Source organism: Trichechus manatus, unplaced genomic scaffold (assembly GCF_000243295.1).
Source record: "Trichechus manatus latirostris isolate Lorelei unplaced genomic scaffold, TriManLat1.0 scaffold00129, whole genome shotgun sequence".
NCBI classification, from domain to species: domain Eukaryota; kingdom Metazoa; phylum Chordata; class Mammalia; order Sirenia; family Trichechidae; genus Trichechus; species Trichechus manatus.
Genome location: NW_004444065.1, coordinates 5,672,814 through 5,678,893, shown reverse-complemented (window position 1 = coordinate 5,678,893; position 6,080 = coordinate 5,672,814). Strand labels below are relative to the sequence as shown.

Sequence of the window (6,080 nt, the reverse complement as noted above, 5' to 3'; positions counted from 1 at the left end):
TCCAGCAAATTTGAAAATCTAGAAGAAATGGACAAATTTCTACAAACTACCTATCCAAACTATCACAAATTGATGTTGAAAATGTGAACAAACCCAGAACAAGAGACTGAAAAAATAATTAAAAAAAAATCCCAACCAAAAAAAAGCCCTGTCCCAGATGGCTTTACTGGCAACTTCTACCAAACATTCAAAGAAGAGCTTACACCAGTACTATTCAAATTATTTCTGAACACAGAAAAGGAAAGGGTACTTCTAAATTCGTTCTTTGAAGCCAGCATAATCCTGATACCAAAACAGGTAAAGACACCACAAAAAAGAAAATTACAAATATCTCTCATGAATATAGATGCAAAAATTCTCAACAAAATTCTAACCAATACAATTCAGCAGCATATCAAAAAAGTTATACACCACAACCAAGTAAGATTCAAACTAATATGCAAGGATGGTTCAACATTAGAAAATCAATCAATGTAATCCGCCATGTAAATAAAAGAATCACATGATCATCTCAATCGATGCAGGAAAGGCTTTTGACAAAGTCCAACACCCATTCCTGATAAAAACTCTCAATACAATAGGTTTAGAAGGGAAATTCCTTAACATAATAAAGGGCATCTATACAAAACCAACGGCCAACATCATTCTTAATGGAGAGAGGCTTAAATATTCAACCTGAGAACAGGAACAAGGCAAGGATGCCCTTTATCACCACTCCTATTTAACATTGGGCTGGAAGTTCTAGCTAGAGCAATAAGGCAAGAAAAACAAATGGCATCCAACTTGATAATGAAGAAGTAAAACTGTTCCTCTTAGCAGATTATGATATGATACTATGTATAGAAAACCCAAAAGTCTCCATGAGAAAACTACAAGAACAAATAGAAAGATTCTGCAGAGTAGCAGGATACAAGGTAAACAAAGAAAAATCCATTGGATTCCTATATACCAAAAAAGAGAATTATAAAAAGGAAATCAGGAAAACAATACCATTTATAACAGCCCCCCCCCCAAAATAAAATACTTAGGAATAAAACTAACCAGGGATGTAAAGGGCCTATACAAAGAAAACTACAAAACACTACTGCAAGAAACCCAAAGAGATCTACAGAAAAGGAAAAACATACCATGTTCATGAAGAGTAAGACTCAACATTATGAAAATGACAATTCTACCTAAAGAAATCTACAAATACAATGCAATCCCAACCCAAATACCAAAACATTTAAAGAGATGGAAAAAAACAATCATTAACTTTATATGAAAAGGGAAGAGACCCCAGATAAGTAAAGGACTATTGAAGAAGAATAAAGTAGGAGGATTCGCATTTCCAATACTCAGAACCTGCAATACAGCTATGGTAGTCAGAACTGCCTGGTCCTGGTACAATGACAGATACATTGAACAATGGAACAGAATCAAGAATCCAGATGTAAATCCATCCACCTAAATTCACCTGATCTTCAACAAAGGCCCAAAGTCCATCAAATTGTGAAGTATAGTTTTTTTTTAACAAATGGTGGTTTCCAAAACTGGATGTGCATCTGCAAAAAAATGAAACAGCACTCATACCTCACACCATACACAAAAACTAATTCAAAATGGATCAAAGACATAAATATAAAACCAAAAACTAGTGCTTGCTTTGGCAGCACATATACTAAAACTGGAATGATACAGAGAAGATTAGCATGGCCCCTGTGCAAGGATGACATGCAAATTTGTGAAGCGTATCATATTTTTAAATCAAAGCTAAAACACTGAAAATAGGGAAACACATGTCTATATGTAAAAAATGACAACATTAAAACAAAAAAGAGGGACTTAGGACTTTAAAAATTACACATAGACTTTTCATATGGAGAGGAAGTCAAGGCAATATGAAGAAATAAAAGATGGGTAAAAACTTAGAAAAGTAGGGGTAAATATTAAGGTAAACACAAAGGAAGCTAACAATCCTATAAGTGAAAATAAAAAAAAAAAAAACTAAAAATAATAAAGACTCAGCAAACACAAAATCAACAACAATGAAAAGCATGAAAAGAAAATACATAAGGAAAAATGACTCAGCACAGAAAATTAAGTGGAACAAAGAAAATGTCAACAACACATAAAAAAAGACATCAAAATGACAACATTAAACTCATACCTATCAATAATTACGCTGAATGTAAATGGACTAAATGCACCACTAAAGAGACAGAGAGTGGAAGTTTGAATTAGAAAACACGATCTGTCTATATGCTGTCTACAAGAGACACACCTTAGACTTAAAGACACAAAATAAAACTCAAAGGATTGTAAAAAACATATCAAGCAAACAAAACTCAAAAAAGAGCTAGAGTGGCAATATTAATCTCTGACAAAATAGACTTTAAAGGAAAATCCACCGCAAAGGATAAGGAAGGACACTATATAATGATTAAAGGGTCAATACACCGGGAGCACATAACTATGATAAATATTTATGCACCCAAGGACAGGGCTCCAAAATATATAAAACAATCTCTAACAGCACTGAAAGGAGAGACAGACAACTCTACAATAGTAGTAGGAGACTTCAACACACCACCTTTGGTGAAGGAGAGAACATCAAGAAAGAAGCTGAACAAAGACACAGAAGAGCTAAATGCTACAATCAACCAACTTAATATCATACACATATACCAAACATTCCACCCAATGGCAGCCAAGTATACTTTCTTTCCCAACGCGCATGGAACATTCTCCAGAATAGACCACATACTAGGCCATAAAGCAAGCCTTAACAAAATTCACAGCATCCAAATATTACAAAGCATCTTTTCTGACCATAAAGCCATAAAAGTAGAAATCAACAACAGAAAAAGCAAAGAAAAAAAATCAACATGGAAACTGAAAAACACCTTGCTCAAAAACTACTGGGTTATAGAAGAAATTAAGGATGAAATAAAGAAATTCATAGACTCAAACGAGAATGAAAACACATCTTACCAGAATCTTTGGGACACAGCAGAAGCAGTGCTCAGAGGTTAGTTTATAGCAATGAATGCACACATCCAAAAAGCAGAAAGGGCCATAATCAAACCATTAACCCTACAACTGGAACAAGTAGAAAGAGAGCAGCAAAAGAAGCCCTCAGGCACCAGAAGAAAGGAAATAATAAGAATTAGAGCAGGAACAAATGAAATAGAGTACAGGAAAACAATTGAAAGAGTTAACAAGACCAAAAGCTGGTTCTTTGAAAAGATCAACAAAATTGATAAACCATTGGCCAAACTGACAAAAGAAAAACAGGAAAGGAAACAGATAACCTGTATAAGAAATGAGATGGGTGATATCACAACAGATACAACTGAAATTAAAAGAATCATAACAGAATACTAAGAAAAACTGTACTCTAACAAATTCGGAAACCTAGAGGAAATGAACAAATTTATAGAAACTCACTACCTACCTAAACTAAAACAAACAGAGGTAGAACAACTAAACAAACCCATAACAAAAGAAGAGATTGAAAATGTAATTAAAAAAAACTCCCGACAAAAAAAAAGTGCTGGCCCAGATGCTTCAGTGGAGAATTCTACCAAACTTTCAGAGAAGAGTTAACACTGCTCCTACTAAACGTATTTCAGAGCATAGAAAAAGATGGAATACTACCAAACTCATTCTATGAAGCTAGCATAACCCTGGTACCAAAATCAGGTAAAGACACCACAAAAAAAGAAAATTACAGACCAATATCCCTCATGAACATTGACGCAAAAATCCTCAAAAAAATTCTAGCCAATAGAATTCAGCAACATATCAAAATAATAATTCACCAGGATCAAGTGGGATTTGTACTAGGTATGCAGGGATGGTTCAGCATTAGAAAAACAATCAATCTAATCCATCATATAACTAAAATAAAAAAAACAAGAACCACATGATCTTATCAATCGAGGCAGAAATGGCATATGACAAAGTCCAACACTCATTCATGGTAAAAACTCTCAACAAAATAGGAATAGAAGGGAAAATCCTCAATATAATTAAGAGCATTTATTCAAAGCCAAAAGCCAACATCATTCTAAATTAAGACACTTTGAAAGCATACCCCTTGAGAATAGGAACCAGATAAGGATGCACTTTATCACCACTCTTACTGAACATTGTGATGGAGGTCTTAGCCAGAGCAATTAGGCTAGAAAAAGAAATAAAGGCATCCAGATTGGTAGGGAAGAAGTCAGAGTATCTCTATGTGCAGATGATATGATCTTATACACAGAAAACCCCAAAGAATCCACAAGAAAACTACTAGAACTGATACAAGAGAAACATACAAAAATCAGTTGGATTCCTTTACACCAAGAAAGAGAACCTCGAAGAGGAAATCACCTAATCAATACCATTTACAGTAGCCCACACGAAGACAAAATGCTTAGGAATAAATCTAACCAGAGACATAAAAGACTTATACAATGAAAACTACAAGACACTACTGCAAGAAACCAAAAGAGACCAGCATAAGTGGAAAAATATACCTTGCTCTTGGATAGGAAGACTCAACACTGTGAAAATGTCAATTCTACTGTAAGCGATCTACAGATACACTGCAATCCGAATCCAAATTTCAATGGCATTTTTTTTAATGAGATGGAGAAACAAATCACCAACTTCATATGGGAAGGGAAGAGGACTCGGATAAGTAAAGCATTACTCAAGAAGAACAAAGTGGGAGGCCTCACACTACCTGATTTTAGAACATATTATACCACCACAGTAGTCAAAACAGCCTGGTACTGGTGCAACAACAGAAATATAGACCAGTGGAACAGAATTGAGAATCCAGACATTAATTCATCCATCTATGAACAGCTGATAATTGACAAAGGCCCAAAGTCTGTTAACTGGGGAAAAGACAGTCTCTTTAACAAATGGTGCTTGCATAACTGGATATCTACCTGCAAAAAACTGAAACAAGACCCATACCTCACACCATGCACAAAAACTAACTCAAAATAGATCAAAGACTTAAATATAAAATCAAAAATGATAAAGACCATGGAAGAAATATAGGGACAATGCTAGCAGCCCTAATAGATGGCATAAACACAATACAAATCATAAGTAACAACGCACAAGCACTAGAAGAGAGACTAGATAACTGGGAGCTCCTAAAAATCAAACACTTATGCTTATGAAAAGACGTCACCAAAAGAGCAAAAAGACAACTACGGACTGGGAAAAACAAATCTGGCTAGGACAAATCCAATCAGCGTCTAATCTCTAAAATCTACAAGATACTGCAAAACCTCTACAACAAAAAGACAAGTAACAAAATTAAAAAATGGGCAAAGGATATGAACAGGCACTTTCCCAAAGAAGATATTCAAGTGGCTAACAGACACATGAAGAAATGTTCACGGTCATTAGCCATTAGAGAAATGCAGATCAAAACTAGAACGAGATAACATCTCACCCCAACAAGGCTAGAATTATTCCAAAAAACACAAAATAATAAATGCTAGAGAGGTTGTGGAGAGACTGGAACACTTATACACTGTTGAAGGGAATGTAAAATGGTACAACCACTTTGGAAAGCTATTTGGCGTTTCCTTAAAAAGCTATAAATGGAAGTACCATATGATCCAGCTATTCCACTTATTGGACTATATCCTAGAGAAATAAGAGCCGTCACATGAATAGATATATGCACAGTCGTGTTCATTGCAGTACTGTTCACAATAGCAAAAAGATGGAAACAACCTAGATGCCCATCAACAGGGGAATGGATAAACAAATCATGATATATCCACACAATTGAATACTACACAATGATAAAAAAAACAATGATTAAGCTGTGAAACATCTTATAACATGGAGGAAGCTGGAGGTCATTATACTGAGTGAATTTAGTCAGTCATAGAAGGACAAATATTGTATAAGACCATTATTATAAGAACTCAAGAAAAGGTTTAAACACAGAAGAAAACATTCTTTGATGATTATGAGGATGGGGAGGGAGGTTAAGGGTTATTTACTAACTAGATAGTAGATAAGAATTATCTTAGGTGAAGGGAAGGACAGCACACACTACAGGGGAAGTCAGCACAACT

At 34.9% G+C, this 6,080-nt stretch overlaps 1 non-coding gene across 1 annotated transcript; it reads left to right on the top strand.

Annotated features, from left to right (window-relative positions):
- Positions 1 to 1,636: 1,636 nt before the first annotated feature.
- LOC111822102 (U6 spliceosomal RNA) lies at positions 1,637 to 1,743 on the top strand. Its single transcript, XR_002825379.1, has one exon. It is a non-coding gene; the product is annotated as a U6 spliceosomal RNA (small nuclear RNA).
- The last annotated feature ends 4,337 nt before the right edge of the window (positions 1,744 to 6,080 follow it).